This window comes from Apodemus sylvaticus, chromosome 2 (genome assembly GCF_947179515.1).
Source record: "Apodemus sylvaticus chromosome 2, mApoSyl1.1, whole genome shotgun sequence".
Lineage (NCBI taxonomy): Eukaryota > Metazoa > Chordata > Mammalia > Rodentia > Muridae > Apodemus > Apodemus sylvaticus.
The window spans coordinates 54,407,861-54,425,544 of record NC_067473.1 but is presented as its reverse complement, the minus strand read 5'-3'; positions in this window follow the sequence as shown (position 1 = coordinate 54,425,544).

Here is a 17,684-nt window from a genome sequence, read left to right as displayed (position 1 = left end):
TGAGGGGAAAAAAAGGGAAAGGAAAAAAAAAAAAGGCCAGGTAATGGTGGCAGCCCATGTCCTTAATCCCAGCACTCAGGAGACAGAGGCAGGCAAATCTCTGAGTTTGGGGCCAACCTGGTCTACAGAGTTCCAGGACAGCTAAGAGTACATAAAAACCCTGTCTCAGAGAGCGAGGTGGGGGTGGGGAGGGGACATTAGTGCTCACAGATGGAAATGGAGAGAGTGTCTAGGGAAGTGTTGAGCTGAGTTCCTCATGACTCAGTCCTGAAAAGCTGACTGGGGCAATGAGGGAGCGAAGGGAAAGCCAACACAGGACCATGGAGGGGGGAACATGGGACCCGGTGGGCTGCTCACACTCTGTTGGGCAGCCCCAGCAACAGACCAGCTCAGCACATTCATTACCCACGGTGCAGGAAGAGTAGCCAGCCTAGAGAGGCCCCTGTCTCAGCCAGTCGACGGGAGAGCGGCAGTGTTTGCACATACTGCCAACACCCACACTGAGACGGAGGAGCCTCTGCCACCCGCAGGTCTGAGGCCCTGGGGTCATTGGCTCAGGACGTCACACAAGGCCTCTTCCATTCCTCACAAGGCAGACTGGAGCAGGAGCTGGGTTCCAGGAGGACAGAACAGGAAGCTTGCCTTTCTTGGTTTTAATCCCAACACAGTGAAATGCATAGCACACAATCAGTACTCAGTTCTTAAAAATGTCATTTAAACCAGATGGTGGTCCACACACCTTTAATCCCAACACTCAGGAGGCAGAGACAGGCGGATCTCTGAGTTCTAGGTCAGCCTGGTCTACGGAGTAAGTTCCTGGACAGAAAAGCCCTGGTTTTGGGGGTGGGGAAGAATGTTTAAACCAAATGTAATAGGACATTACATTTGGTAATGTAATATATATATATAAAGTGCCTGGTACACTTGAGACCTGGTACCTCAAACCACACCCACAGTGGACACGGCAGCCGAGCTCAGTGCTGGCGGGTGTTCTGGGGCTAGCCTTGCATTCATCCTGCTAGCCGGGCAAGGAGGCAGTTGGCTTGAGTGGAGTCTTTGACTTAAAAGCTTGAGCTTGATTCTGTGTGGAAGGGAGGTAGTAGGAGACGCTCTGAGCAGAGATGCCCTTCATGCCCAAGAAATGAATGCTGGTGCCCCCAGACACAGCACTGAGACAAGGCAGGTCAGAGACAGGGAGGAGGGTGGCCGGGCAGTGGGAGGCGTGGTCTGAGAGAAGTATCATGTGATCAGTTTGGATGCGAAAAGAGGAGTGGTGAGAGACTTGGAAGACGCCTCTGTCGTTAAAGAGCTTGCCACAAAACAAACAAACAAACAAACAAAAAACCTGAAGGACTTGCATTAGGATTCCCAACACCCACACAAAAGCCAGGGCGTTGATGCTGGGGATATGGAAACAGGAAGATCCCGGCTGCCTGGCGCGATTGAACCATTTATCTCCAAGTTCTGTGAGAGAGCCTGTTTCAGAAAAATAAAACGAAATCCTCTGACCTCCACAGATGTACACAAACGCACCCACGGGCCAAGCGAGTCAAAGATGACCTGAGGATGTGGCCTAACCCAGATGGCTCAGGTGTCGAGGAATGACGATCATTTACCCTTTCTGAGAGACCCGCTCCTAGCTCTTACACTTAGCGTGGTGACTTCTGTCCTGTGGCTTGATTGCTGCCTAGCATGGCCGTGTAACGTGAAGCGCTTGTCCCTTGTGAGCATGTGGGGCCCCACCTGTAGAATCGGTCCTCTCCGCCCCCTTAGGTGGATTCTAGAAGTCGGTCTCCGGTTTCTAGCCGCTTCTCCTGACTCTTGAGCCGCCTCATTGACCCTTATGTTTCCTTAGCTTGCTTGCTTGCTTGCTTGCTTGCTTGCTTGCTTGCTTGCTTGCTTTTTACAGTTTCCAACAACTGTTGTGTGTGCTGGGTGTTCTGTCTGCATGTATACCTAGGTACCAGAGGCACGCCCGGTACCTGTGGAGGCCAGATGAGGTATCTGATCCCCTGGAACTGTGAGCGCTAGGAACCACTGAGCCATTCCTTCAGCTTCTCTGTCCCTCTGCTTTTTTGTTCCTTTGTTTGAAAGCTTAAGCCAGTCCAGGCTGGTTTCCCTATGTACCTGGGGATGGTCTTAGACTCCTGAGCCTTCTGCTTCAGCTTCCCAAGTGCTAGGATTACAGGAGTGTACCACCACAGCCCGCCGATTTGATTCTTTATCATTTTGTGTATGTAAGTGTGCATGGTCATGTGTGTGGCTGTACATACTTGTGTTCGTGTGTGTGGAGGACATAGGACAACCCTGGATGTCACCTTAAGGAACTCAGTCTACTTTCTTTGAGCCTGGGTCTTATCAATAAGGCTAGACTAGCTGCCAGCCATCTCCAAGTATCCTCTGTCCCATGTCCCCAGAGCTGGGATCACAAGCACACACCCGCACCCAGCAATGGGTTTTAGGGATCAAATTCCAGTCCTTTTGCTTATCAGGGACACACTGCTATCTCATCTATTTCCCCAGACACTTCCACCTTTTTTGAGAACAGGCTCTGGCTCTCCCTAATAACCTGGACTAACCTTAAATTCAAGATCCTGCCTTTGAGGGCTGGGGTTACAGGCATAGCCACCATAGCCATCATCCCATTAAAAGATCATTATTGGCCGGGCGGTGGTGCACGCCTTTAATCCCAGCACTTGGGAGGCAGAGGCAGGTGGATTTCTGAGTTCGAGGCCAGCCTGGTCTACAGAGTGAGTTCTAGGACAGAGAAACCCTGTTTTGAAAAACCACACACACACACACACAAAAAAAGGATCATTGTTTATTTTTATTAATTTAGTGCTGTGGTTTGAATATTTTTTTCTCACACCCAAATAGGAGACATTCCATTGATGGCTGTTGAGACCTCTAACAGAGACTAATGCTTTCCTCATAGGGTGAATTCTGGCTTTCCTGGGACTGGTATGGTTACCACAACAGTACATTGTTTAAAAGTTAGTTTGGGAGGCTGGTGATGGGGCTCAGTTGTAGAGTACTTGCTTAGCATCCATAAAGCCCTGTGTTTGGTCCCCCAACATTGCAAAAACCAGACATGATGGTGCCTTCCTATATCCAGCACTTGGTAGGTGGAGGCAGGATCGAGGCTTCAAAGCTACATAGAGAATTCCAGACCATCCTGAGCTACATGAAACCCTGTCTCAAAGCACAAAACCACGGGCCTGAGAGATGCTCCAGTGAGTGAAGTACCTGCGAGGACTGACCTGAGAGCAATCCTCCTGCCCCACAGGAGAGGGGAGAGCAGATTCCAAGTTCCCTGTCCTCCACATGCGGATGGCGTCACATGCTTACTGCACACATACATGTACACAAAATAAAATGATACTTTTATGTTTAGTTAACAAAACTAAACATAAAAGGTTAAGCTTTTTGGGATCACTCTGCCTCTCATGGTCACATGATAAGTCCCACCAGAAATGCTGACCGTGCTCTTAGCCCTCCAGAACATGGCCTTTTTGTTGTTGTTGTTGTGTTGTTTTGTTTTTCGAGATAGGGTTTCTCTGTGTAGCCCCGGCTGAGCTGGAACTCATTCTGTAGACCAGGCTTGCCTCAAACTCAGAAATCCGCCTGCCTCTGCCTCCCAAGAGCATACTCTACCACAGCCTGGCTTCTTTTTTTTTCTTTTCCTTCTTCTTTTTTTTTTTTTTGTTTGTTTGTTTGTTTCTCATTATGAGATGGTTGTGAGCCACCATGTGGTTGCTGGGATTTGAACTCATGACCTCCAGAAAAGCAGTCAGTGCTCTTAACTGCTGAGCTATCTCTCCAGCCCTTTTTTGGAGACAGGGTTTCTCTGTATAGCCCTGGCTGTTCTTGAATTCAGTCTCTGGAGCAGGCTGGCCTTGAACAGAGTTCCACCTGCCTTTGCCTGAGTGCTAGAATTAAAGGTGTGTGCTACCACCACATGACCAGAAAGCTTCTTTCTTTTATTACTCAGTCTTGGGTGTTTTCTAACAGCAACACAAAACACACTAACACATTTATTACCCACAAAAATGCTCCTATAAGATTTCCTACTTTATTAATTATATCGGGCAATCTTATGGGATGCTGGCTGACCTCTGACTTCTCCTGGGAAACAGCTCCCAGCTCCCCTTCTTTGTTTCCCAGCTTCGCACCTTCTTTCACTGTCCGTGGTCCTAGCGAGGGTCAAGGTCACCCAGACCCTTTGCTCTCTGTCCATCCTCCCGGCCTGTGGTTGTCCTACCAGGATGTGTCGCTGGGGCCTCTAGGATTCTCTGGGGTAGAGGTTGGCTTTCTCATGCAAGCTGATTTGCTTTTCAAGGAGAAGACTGAAGCTCGAAGCTATTTAATACCTAGCTCTGTCCTAGCTGGAGCCTGGCAGACAGTGACACTCCAGTCCTCCCCTCCCTCCCGGCCTAATGCTCTCTCCATTGCCTGGCAGCCAGGAATAACTCAGGCCCCGTGATTCTGGTTTTCCTTTCCCAAGCCCTGAACTGAGCACTTCCTCGCCCGGTTGAAAGGAAGATCGTGTTGCCAAGGCTCATAAAACACTGGTTTCCTAGCTCTTTTTAGATTTTAGCCGATTTTAGTAGACTCACCAAGTAGGACATTATTTTCCAGGGCTTTCCACATTTGGTCATTGCACTGTTAACAATTGGGATTGTTTCTCAGCCAACTCTTGAATCTCTTCCACCCAGTTCGGTCTTAGCAACCCAAACAGCTGCTTGTACGGCCTGACCACCACCAAGAGCTCAGGCGCTTCCTCCTCAAGTTTTCCTGCCTATTTTTAGTTGTGTTCCTATTCTGGGTTTTCTTTGGCTTTATATAGCTGTCACCTGGCCGGGTGACCCACGCCTTTAGAAGAGAACGCTACACGTGAGCCCTTCACCGAGAGACCGTTCTTTCCATCTTTAGCCCTTGTTCTCCTTTCAGTGCCTCCCTGGCTAAATTGATTTGTGTAGCTGAAGCCAATTGAGGATCAGGAGACCATGCACAGGCCCTGGGTAGGGCAGTCAGGTCACAGAGACTGAGGGTCAGGGTGTTCTCATCCGAGCAGTGCCCTTCTTGTACTCGCTGCTCTGAGCTATCTCTCCAGTGTATCAGTGAGCCGTAGTAGAGACGAAAGTGGCGACCAGAGGATAGAAGTAGGGACCAAAATGCTTAGAAAGGACTCCAGACTTACCTCCCAGGAAGGCCTTCACTACCCTCAGGAAGAAGTCAAGACCTGAGACCACACACACACACACACACACACACGCACACATACAAAAACACAGCCCTTTTCAAAGTCCATTCAGTCCAGGCCAGTCCTGTCCATCCCAATAAGAGCCAATAGAAAGGAAGGTGCACTGCAATCCCCACACATGAGGCAGATCTACGGCCATTTTGAGAGCAAAGGCTGTGGCTGGAATGTGTTTCTCATGCAGTGTGAGGGAGGTGGGAAGGGAGGAGAGCAGTGTTCAGCAGACCTTGGAAAACTGATTTTACTCCAGCTTTTCAGGCACTGGCCTCAATGCTAGGCCTAGTTTCATTGTTTCGTCACTAGAGCCCCATATAATCACTATCCCTTTTTATAACTGAGGACGCTGAAACATGAGTTAATACTTTGCTCAAAGTCCCCAGCCAGTGAGGGCCAACATTCAGGTTTGGACCATCTGTATCTGACGTCTGACCTTGGTTGTCTGCTTCCCAACCAAGGTTCCGCAAAAGACCAGACATGCACCTGACAATATTTATATATTGCTACTTGAAATAAATGGAAAATAACCTAAACTTCTGGTATCTGATAGTTGGGAGACTATAATTTAAATTATTGAAATGATTCTTGTAAGGGCTAGGGAAATGGCTCAGTGGTTAAAAGCACGTCTTCATCTTAGGATCCAGGCTCAGTTTTCACCACCCGCCTGGCCCATAACCCCAGTTCTAGAGAACCTGATGTCCTCCTCTGGTCTCCTCTCACACCAGGTATGCAGGGGATACATAAACATCCATGCAGGAGAAACAGTCAGACGCAGAAAATAGATCTAAAAAAATATTGTAGTCATTCATAGTGACTGGTACATTTAATGTCAACTTTCAGGAGGTAGAGTCGGGAGAAACTGTGCATATTGCGTCAGGTAAGGCTGTGTGTACTGAGGCCAGTCTGTTCTACATAGTTCCAGGCTGGCCCTACATAATGAGACCCTGCCTTACAAAACAAAATAAGAGGAACATTGCCTCAAAAAACATCAAAGAACTATTACTGTAATATAGTCTATTCCTATAGTGGAATGATACTCGGAGTTCACGTTGTTCCTTTTTTTTTTTTTTTTTTTTTTTTGATTTGTTTTTTTCGAGACAGGGTTTCTCTGTATAGCCCTGGCTGTCCTGGAACTCACTCTGTAGACCAGGCTGGCCTCAGACTCAGAAATCCGCCTGCCTCTGCCTCCCAGAGTGCTGGGATTACAGGCGTGTGCCACCACCGCCCTGCCAGTTGTTCCTTTTCTAATGTGGGACAAAAACAGAAGTGTAACTAGAGTGATCTGCCTTCTGTAGGTAACTAGACATTCAGGAAAATGTGACTTATAAGACAGTAAATGGCTGGAAAACTTTCCCTTCATGAGAGCCATAGCGGCTGCCCACTTTCCAAAGCTTAGGTACTTAGTCCCACTTAGACCCAAGGTCAGGCTAGCCTTAGTGTCAAGCTGTAATGCTAGCAGTACCTACTAGAGCCAGTAGGTGCCGCCAGTGCTTCACGTTCAACTCCAGCTTGCCTTTCAAACAACCAGGGCTCCACCACCACCAATCACTGGGGGACTAGTCCTGGGCCACACTCCCCTTTCCAAATGGCACGCCCTCGTGTCTGCAACATTCATTGGGTTTTTATGTTTGGTTTGGTTTTGTTTTAGAAAAGGTCTCACTTTGTAGCCTTGTCGGGTCTGGAATTCTGTCAGTGGTTCTCAACCATCTTAATGCTGTGACCCTTTTAATTCAGTTTCTCTCTCTCTGTCTGTCTTTTTTTGTTTTGTTTTGGTTTTGTTTTGTTTTGTTGTTCGAGACAGGGTTTCTCTGTCTAGCTCTAGCTGTCCTGGAATTCACTCTGTAGACCAGGCTGGCCTCGAACTCAGAAATCCACCTGCCTCTGCCTCCCAAGTGGTGGGATTAAAGGTGTGCCCCACCACCGCCTGGCTTAATTCAGTTTCTCATGTTGTGATTTTTTTCATAACTAATTAATTTTGCTGCTCTTATGAATGATAATTTTGAAAACATTAAGGTTGAAAACTTCTACTCTATTTAGACTAGATTGACCTCAGACACAGAGCCCCACCTCCATGTGCCTCCCCAGTGCTGGTATTGAAGGCAGACACCACCTCCAGCCTCGCCCCAGCATCTGGCTTTGTCTTTGTTCAGTGAACACTGGAAGCCGGATCTGCCCACTCTGTACCACAGACTAGCCCAGTGATAGGAAGACGGACGGCATGGAGGTGGGTGCTCCGAGAGGAGGAAGATGGGGGGGATTTAATGAAGTTCCAGAGAAGTGGAGGATGCCCTCCTTAAAGTTCAGGGCTAATCCCTTGTATCCAGCATGAGAGACATGAAGAAGTGCCTAAAAACCAGTTTGACTGGGAAACCCAAAGAGAAAAACACAAAAGAAAACGACCCATTGGCAGCCACCCTGGTACACCTGGCTGCACTGAAGCCAGTCCTCCCAAGGTGTCACCAACACTTGGGCTGAGTCACTCCAAACCCAGCCCAAGCATTAAGCCAGTAACAAAACCTGGAGGACACGCCCACAAGGCCAAGTGCAGTGTCACCATGGCCACCGCGCAGCTCAGGCCCAGCAGATGACCCTTTCCTCGTGAGCATCCCAGAGCGTGTGACTAATGCTCATTAACCCTGATTCATAGCAGCACCGAACACAAAGAGGCCATTACTGCCCCTTGATCAAGTGGGGAAACTGAGGAATGGAGTGGGGAAGCAGCTTTGCCCCATGAGTCAGCGGCACCAGGTCATGAGTTCATTTCCACCCTGTCAGGTGCCTGTGATGCCGCCCTTCCCAATCAGGAATAAACATGGCTGTCCAGGGCCGGGGAGGGGAGGCCGTCCATCCGGCGCCCTCTCCATACCTAGAGAGCGGTAGAACTAGAGACTCCCCTGTGTTCCACACTGAGGATCCCGAAGGTCAGAGTAGGAGGTGGCAGCCAAGATGGCACAGCAGTTGTGGCCAAGCCCGTGATCTGACCATCTGGACTCAAATACTGGATGTACTCATTATCAGTCTGTCTTCTGCACCAGCCCCTCAGGGCCTCTGATTCTTTTTCTGTAAAAGGGGCAGGAGCGGTCAGCATCTGAGTGGACCTAATGTTTGTTACCGGTTGCTAAGCAGTCCTTAGCTGCACACCTGGCCACTCGTGTCTCCAGGCCATCCAGACGTTTGGGTCTGAGGAAAGGAATGGGTGTTGGGCTCAGACTAAAACATCCCAGAATTTCTTGTTCATTCATCCTTGCTGTGGGTGGGTAGGATTCTGTTCGCCCAGCACTCTCCACCATCAGCAGAGGCGCTGGTACTTCAGCTCGATGCCCAGTTTTAGAAGCATCAGGAAGCATCTTGGGCAACGAAACACAAACGGAGATAACCACGTTCTTGCCAGCCTCCCCCAGCCTTGGCTCAGTGCCCAGCAGGGCCACCCTTAGGAGACAGTGCTAAGAAGACAACAGGAGAGCTAATTATAGGCTCGGCCCGCTGGGCTGTGGATACTGCTTGTTTGGCCTTCACGGCTTACCTGAGTCATCTATCCTGTGGCCACTTGAGCCTGGACCTGGACTAGCAGGCCACGGGGAGTCTGGAGCACCTTCCCTGTGCTCAGTCTGGTCAGCTGTAGCACTTCCTGCCTGTTTTCCCCTCAGAAAGCCAGCTGAGGCAGATTAGATGGAGCTTCCAGCTGAGCTAGCAGCCTGGCCGGGGCCTGATCAGAGGCCAGAAGGCCTGGGGCCTACTGCGAGGTGACCACAGAGCTGGAGTCCCGGAGTCTCTGGAAAATCACTTCACAGGTCAGAATAAAAGGCAGAGAATGAACAGGATGGTAGCCGCCTCCTTCCGCCACACCATCCACACCTCCACCCGCTCCCTGAACCTCACTGGTCCGCAGGCCCACGGCTCTCTTGCCCCTCCGTGGCCAGCTGTGATCACAAGAGAACTAGAAAACATTTTTACGGTGTTAGAAATGAGAGTAAATAACAAAGACTCCAGCTCTTTGGACTTGGGGCATTAGGAAGGCAAGGGCGTGGCAGGAGAAAAACTCACTCAGGGTACCTACCCTCTGTGAGTCAGGAGGGGAATGTTTGTGCCCTGAGCGTTTCCATAGCAGGCCTCATCTATATACTAGAAGGCCAGAGGCAGGGGGATTAGGAGTTCAAGGTCAGCCTTGGGATAAGTGGTGAGTTAGAAGCCAACCTGGGCTACATGAGCTCCTCCTGCTAAAAAAAAAATAATAATAAGGCAAAGGGGCCATGAGTGGGATGGGACAAAAGCAGGAGATGACGTGATGTGGGTGCTGTTTTGTCTTGCTTCTGTTTTTGAGAGGGAGAAGGAGAGGTAAGGGAAGGGGGAGAGGGAGAGAGTTGTGCGGTCGCCCTGGAGGAGGCCGAAGACCATAGGTCTCCAGGAGCAGGAGTCACAGGAAGTGAGTCGTCTGACATAGATGTCTGGAGTTGAACTCCAGTCCTTTGGAAGAGTAACACTTGTTCTTAACTACTGAGTCACCTCTGCAGCTTCTTTATTATTATTATTTTTTTTTTTTTAAAATGTGTGTACGATTGGAGGGGTCTGTCATGGCACCAGTGTGGAGGTCAAAGGACACCTTTGGAGTTGACTCTGTCCATTTACCTTTAGGTGGGTCCCAGGAGTCAAATTTAGATTCTCATAACAGGAGCCATCTCACAAACCTGTTCTTTTGGTTGTTTTTTTCCCCCTCTGTCTTATTTTATCTATCTCTCTATGTATTTATTTTAAGACGGGGTTTCTCTGTGTAGCCCTGGCTGGCCTGGAACTCACTCTGTAGACCAGGCTGGCCTTGAACTCAGAGTGCTGGTACTTAAGGCGTACAACCCTGCCTTTCTTCCTTTTTTTTTTTTTTTTTGACAAGGTCTCGCTATGTAAGCCTGGCTAGCCTGCCACTTGCTATGTAGACAAGGCTCAAGGCTAGACTCAAACTTAGAGATCCTGCCTGCTGAGCCTCCCTAGTGCTGGGCTTACAGGCTTGTGCCACGTCACCCTGCTTTGTGTCCTGCTATTTGAGACAGGTTCTCTTGTAGCCCGAGTCAGCTTTAAGCTCTCCGCCTTGCAAGTGCTGGGACCACAGGTGTGTACCGTGATGCTTGACTGTTTTGAAGGAGCCATCCTCCTTTTGGAGTAGGAATAAAGCTCTCTGCTCCCCAGGAGAGTGGATTGCCTGGTCTCCCTGTCTCTCTCTGCAGCTCCCACATCATTAGAGGCCTGGCGACACCCTCTGCTATCTAAGCCTCAGTGCTGCTGTTACCACCCACAGCCCCTCACCCCTTTCTACCCTTCCTGAAGTGAGCCTGATTACAGACTGCCCCCTGGGGGGAGGGAGAGGCAGGCGGGTGGAGGGAGACCTAGTTCTGGCCTTGCTGACTAAAAGGATGACCTCAGTGTCATAATGACTGGCTCTCTGGTTAAGCTGCCAACCTGGGTGCCTCCCCACTCCGGCCTTTAAGTTAGCTCCGCACAGGATATTGTGTTGGCCGAGAGCAGCTGGCCTCCTGCAGACGTGGGTCAGGAGCTGGTCCAGCCTCAGCCTCCATACCACCCGCATTGGGGCTCAGGATGGAACTCCCCAGGACAGAACCCTTTTTCTGGTTTGATTTGTCTAGCCAGGGTTTCTCCGTGTAGCCCTGGCTGTCCTGGAACTCTTCCCTGTAGAGCAGGCTGGCTTCAAACGCAGAGATCTGCTTGTCTCTCTGGAGTGCTGAGAGTAGAGGTGTGCTGGCCCTGCTCCAGGACAGAGCCTGGAACCTGTGACTCCGGAAACCTCTTATCACTCTACAATCTGAAGGGAAGATCCGGGCACTGAGACTAACTTTGTACATGAAAGCGCTATGGCAGTTTAAAACCGAGACTGGCAGCGAATGCATGCTGTCCAGTCCATCCCTGTAATCTCCGCACTCAAGGTCGATGTGACGCGCTCCATGGAGGCCCGGAGGCCGCAGCTCAGTGGCCAGATCCCAATATGGGTGGCAGGACACCCTGCTCGGCCTTTGCGTGTTTGAGGTTTTTTTGTTTGCTTTCTGTGACTGGAAGCATCCTGGGGAGGAAAGGGTTGAGTCATCTTACATCTCTGTCTCTGAGGGAAGGCAGGCAGGACCTTGAGACAGGAACTGAAGCAGAGGTCGTGAAGGAAGGAGCACTGTTTGCTGACTTGTTCTCCCTGGCTTGCTCGGGGCTGCTTCTATTATAACAACCCAGGCCCATCTGCCCCTGGGTGGCACCATCCTCAGTGGGCTGGGTCCTCCTCCATCAATTAGCAATCAAGAAAATACCCCCACAGACATGCCCACAGGCTAGTCTGGAGGGATGGAGTCACTTCCTCAGCTGAGAGTTCTCTCCCAGGAGTATCAAGTTGACAAGCAAGATTAACCACCACACTGTCACAGCAAAATCAAAAGCTGAATGAAAGACTAGGTCAAGAGGAGAAGACAGGTGGCTTAACCCCCTACACCCACCCCTCCAAAAAAGAAAGAAAACAGAGACCCTGGGCTGGAGAGATGGCTCAGTGGTTAAAAGCACTGACTGTTCTTCTGAAGGTCCTGAGTTCAAATCCCAGCAACCACATGGTGGCTCACAGCCACCTGTAATGAGATCTGATGCCCTCTTCTGGAGTGTCTGAAGATAGCTACAGTGTACTTATATATGATAAATAAATCTTTAAAGAAAAAAAGAAAAAGAAAAAGAAAACAGAGAGCCCAGGAAGAAAGCCCCAAGGAATCAGACTGAGAAGCAAACTGGGCACCAGAAAGTGACTCAGGACATCTGAAGCCATACACCAGAGGTGACAGGCAGATGCCCTTTTCACTGGGCTCAGAAGCACTAAGCTCTTGAAGACTGTCCACAGAACTGCCATTGACGCCGCTGAAACAGGTTCTCCATTCTCAGTGAGAATCTAGACAAGCCTTGGAGAGATCTGATTTGTGCCCCTCCAACTACCCACACCAGAATTTAGTGCCATGGAGGGGACAGTGGGGACATCCTCCAGTTGTTTCAAACTCACGGATTCTCCTCAGCCTTGGAAGTGCTGAGATTTACAAGGAAGAACCACCGTGCCTCACTAACCCCGAGCCCTTTGATATTTCAAGGAATCCCAAACGTGGCTTTCCACGTATGTGTTCTTGGATAGCCCAGTGCCCATAGGCCAGCCATCACGAGGAGGTGGCTTCCATCCGTTCCATCCGCCTCCCTGGCTCTGAGTTTAGCTCCTACCCCGCTGACCTTGCAGACCCCCCAAGCTCCTGGGGGGTCAAAGACACCATGCTTCCACAGGTTTCAAGAAGCAGTGCTCCCTGTCTCTATGGTGATGACCCCTCCCAATTTAGTGCCAAGCTTGTAGGTTACCTGGAAGCCATATGAGCAGTTGGGCTAGACTATGACCCTTACCCTACAGGGTGTGTCCGACCCACAGCCAAGGGTCCATGGACCTCGGGATGGCTATGAATGAGACCCAACACAGAATCATAAAATTACTTAAAACATTGAGAAATTTTTTTTAATTTATCTTTTTCTTATGTGAATTGGTGTTTTGCCTGCGTGTATATCCGTGTAAGGGTGTCCAGTCTTGGAATTCTAGACAGTTGTAAGCAGCCATGCGGGTGCTGAGATATGAACCCTGGTCCTTTGGAGGAGCAGCCAGTCTTCTTAGAGGCTGAGCCTACTCGCCAGTCCCAGGATTTTTTTTTTCTTTTAAATTTGCAACTCGATTTTCTGATTCATGAACTTTATAGGCAACATCATGTCATAATGTCAAAACACTGGGCCACCTGGCTGACACTGAACTGAGACCAGGAACCTGGAGAGAACAGAGACACCTGCCCACTCAGCCCTCCCTCCTTCCGCCCACATCCCTTCGCCCGGTCCCTTTGGCACCTGAAAGCAGTTCTGTTCCGTGGAGCCAGGGCAGGCACAGGTGCCACCTCTGTCCTAAGAAGCTGCTCATCCTTGTTCCATTATCAGCAACATCAATCTTAGTGCTTTTCCCTCGAAACAAAGTTACTGGATGTCCTAGAGGTAAATAGCAGTTTGTACCGGAACAGGATTCTGATGAGAAGTTCATTTTGATCTTCCTCAGGGCACATTAAAAATCTGAGGACTGAGTTTCTTCAGAGCATAGTGTCACATCAGGGTACAAGGAATAAGTAAGACAAATTGAGCGTAGAAAGAGGGGACTGCATGAGCATGATGACCTTTGACCTCTCAGAACTCAGCTGCCTGGTCAGCCATGTCCTCTGCATCCCTACACATAACAAGTATTCAGCACATGCCTGGTCCAGAAGGGGCCTTGGAAAGTGTGTGTTAATTATGTGAACACATAATATGTTTACAGTTACCTGCAAGAGTTTGGAGGCATGGCAGAGTTCGTGGTGCGACCGTGGTGCGACCATTGGATGAGGAACTCCCTTCTGCTCATTTGAAGGAACTGCTTTGAGGGACTGGAGGTGTAGTTCAGTGGGACACTGAATGTTGACCATGTCTACGGTACCAGGTCTGATCCCCTAACACACACACACACACACACACACACACACACACACACACGCACACACACTACAACCAAAACAACAGTAAAATCCTACTTTGAGGCCCAGAGGCACTGGGACACATCTTTGATCCTAGTACTCAGGGGGCAGAGGCAGGTAGATCTCTGTAAGTTTAAGGCCAGCCTGGTCTACAGAACGAATTCCAGGATAGCCAGAGCTATACACAGAAAGCTTGTCTCAAAAAAACAAGGAAAGGAAGGAAGGAAGGAAGGAAGGAAGGAAGGGAGGGAGGGAGGGAGGGAGGGAGGGAGGGAGGGAGGGAGAAAAAAGAGTCCTCCTTTGAAAGTGCCCCGGATGCCAGGACCAGCAGTGTGTGGCTTTCACCTGTGACCGCAGAACTTGTGAGTTTTGAGGCAGGAGGATCATGAAATTGAATTCAGCCCGGGACTACTACATAACAGAAACTCTGGATCATATTTTGGTGGGGGGAAAACAGAAAGAAAAGAGCGGGGGGGGGGGGGGGGGGGAGGGGGGGAGAGAGAGAGAGAGGGAGAAGGAGAGGGAGAGGAAGAGGGAGGGGGGGATGAAGGGAGAGAGGGGCAGTGGTGGCGCACGCCTTTAATCCCAGCACTTGGGAGGCAGAGGCAGGCGGATTTCTGAGTTCGAGGCCAGCCTGGTCTACAGAGTGAGTTCCAGGATAGGACAGCCAGGGCTACACAGAGAAACCCTGTTTCGAATCCCCCCCCCAAAATTGTATGGGTGTTTTAGCTGCATGTGTCTGTGGACTCTATTTGTACCTGGTGCCTTAGGATCCTCTAAGACCAGACTTACAGATTGTTGTGTGTGCCACATGGGTCCTGGGAACTGACTCTGGGTCCTCTGAAGAGCTGCCAGAACTCTTACCATGGAGCTATTGTCCCATCTCTCAGATAGCCTTTTATAAATGCCAGTTGAAAGCAAGTCCCCAGTTTGGATATGTATGTATGGTATTTCCTGGTGATTAGTCTAAATATATTTTTTTGCTTATTTTGTTTTTAAAATTTACTTTTATTTTTGATGCACTCACCTGGATTGAGGCCCCTGAAGGGAGCTGAAGAAGGGATGGATTCCCCTGGAGCTGGAGTTACAGGCAGTTGTGAGTCACCCAGCCTGGGACGGAGACAGAATTCAAGTTCTCTGCAAGGGCAACAACTGTTTTTCACATCTGAACCATCTCTCTAGCCCCTCAACAGGGTTTCTCTTGACCCCTGGCTGTCCTGGGACTCACTCTGTAGACCAGGGTGGCGTGGAAATCAGAAATCTACGTGTGTCACCAATGCTGGGAAAACGAGCACTTTTGTTGGTTTTTGAGACAAGGTGTCATGGAGAGTAGGGTGGCCTCAAACTCAACATGTAACAAAGTATGGCCCTCAACCGCCTTCCTACTGGTCCTCCCTTCCCAAATGCTGGGATTTCAGACATGTAGGTAACCCTGGCTCACTGTTGATGCTGTAGTCAATTAAAACACTATTTATTTGTGTGTGTGTGGGCATAGAGATCAGAGGATTGTTTACAAGAGTTGGTACCATGTGAGTTCCAGGAATTGAAAGCAGGTCATCAGGCTGGGCACTTTTTACTGCTGAGCCAGCTCATTGGGCCTTTGTTTTATTTTTGAGACAGAGTCTTGCTATCTAGCTGTGGCTGGTCTGGCAGAAAGATCCTCCTGCCTCTGCCTTTCTCTTGCTGGGATGGAGTGAAGGTGTGAACCTGCATGCCCGACTAGATTAGTTGTTTACTTAACTATTCAATAACTAACAACACATTCTTCATGAGATTCCACACACTGGGACACACAGTATCTTTTAATGAGACAGTCTTTGTTCTGTCACCATGTTGCTCTGATCACACCTGCTCTGCTCTGATCTTAGAAGCTAAGCAGGGTCTACCCTGGTTAGTACTCAAATGGGAGCTGCAGGTTTTGATCCCTCGGTTAAGATGTCTAATCTCTTTTCCTGTTATTATCTGCCCTTTTGTAATTATGAGTAATTTCTGACAAATTAGTTTGAGACTACACTACATGAGTGTCCCACTTCTCACCTGTGCCCCCTCCCTGATTCTTTGTCCAATGGCCTGGATCAATTTTTACTAAGATATGTCTTTGTGCCGGGGCAGTGGTGGCACACGCCTGTAATCCCAGCACTCTGGGAGGCAGAAGCAGGCAGATTTCTGAGTTCAAGGCCAGCATGGTGTACAGAGTGAGTTCCAGGACTGCCAGAGCTATACAAAGAAACCCTGTCTTGAAAAAAACCAAATCCAAAAAACAAACAAACAAACAAACAACAACAACAACAACAACAAAAAAGACGTGTCTTTGTTGCTACTATTACCTATGAGCCAAAGCTTTCATACCAACATATCTTATAAAATGTTCGCTATGAAAAATATGCAGCCTGGTCTTTTGAAAGCAGAACTCAAAGGATGTTTTTGCATCTCAAGTATGGCTAGGGAGGGGCTTGGATGGTAGCATTAGCTGTGGGTTTCCTGCTGGCTGCTGGCCCAGGACCTTGTGACAGGAGGACTAGAACACACTGAGGCTTCCCAGCGAAGACCTTGCCACCCTCTGACAAGCTGTTCTTTGTGCTCTCCCTACGACTTCTAACCTTTCCCCTTTTCCTAGCCCAGACTTGTTTGGCTCACCACCCTTTCTCACAGATTCCTGGATGTTTCTACCTGGACATCCTGTTGTCACCTCCAACTTAGCAAAAGCCACATCCCATTTTCTGTCTAGGTTGTCATAGTTACAATGGTTACAAGGCGACAACTTTTATATACCTGAGTCATCTCTCCAGCCTTCCTTTCATTTTTCTCAGCAGGCTCTCACTGGACAGGTACAGCTGGCCGTGAGCTCAGTCCTCCCACCTCAGCATCCCCATTACTCAGATTGTCTGTTTTGTTTTTAACACCTTTTATGAGAAGGCTGTTCTTCCCCAAAACACACTCAGCAGATCCTCGAGCTAGTGACTTTTAAATGTCCCTTTGTGTCCCACTCCCTGTCTCACTGGTGTCTATCCCTTCAGGACTCAGTGACACTCCCAACTCCAAAGCAGCTCACAGCTCTAAACTCTATAGGATTTCCTTTCAGTGAAGCAGGCACAATTATTTTCTGCTCCCATTCTGACAACATTGCTCACAGCTGACAACACTATTCTACCACAATGGTCAAAAAATGTGGGCTTTGGGGCTGGGCATTATGGTGTGTCTGTGATCCCAGCTCAGAAGACTGAGTCAGGAGGATTGTTATGAGTTCAGGACCAGCTTGAACTACATAGTAAGTATCAGGCTAGCCAAGACATCTTTAAAAAAATAAAAATAAGTCGGGCGGTGGTGGCGCACGCCTGTAATCCCAGCACTTGGGAGGCAGAGGCAGGCGGATCTCTGAATTCGAGGCCAGCCTGGTCTACAGAGTGAGTTCCAGGACAGCCAGGGCCACACGGAAAAACCCTGTCTTGAAAAAAAAAAGAAAAGGAAAAAAAAAAAGAAAAGAAAAGGAAAAGAAAAAAAAGAAAAGAAATTCTGTGTCCGTGTGTCCGAGTATGTGTCTAAAAGAATTGAATGCAGGGCAGGGTGTGGTGGCACATGAAACCCTCCCTAGTTCTTGGGAGGCTGAGGCAGGGTGATTGTGAGTTCCAGGCCAGCCTGGACTGCAGGGTCAGACCTTGTCTCTTAGGAACACTCCAAACATGGTGAGACACCACTACAAGTCTTCCGAATTCCGGAGGTAGAGGCAGAAGGATCAGTTCAAGATCATCCTTAGCCATAGAGTAAATTGAAGACCATTCTGCGTTATGAAAGAACCTGCCCCAAATACCCAGAAAGAAATGAAACAAAATTCAAGTTTGATGCTGACTAGGAAAACCTGCTAATCAAAAGAAACCAGACAT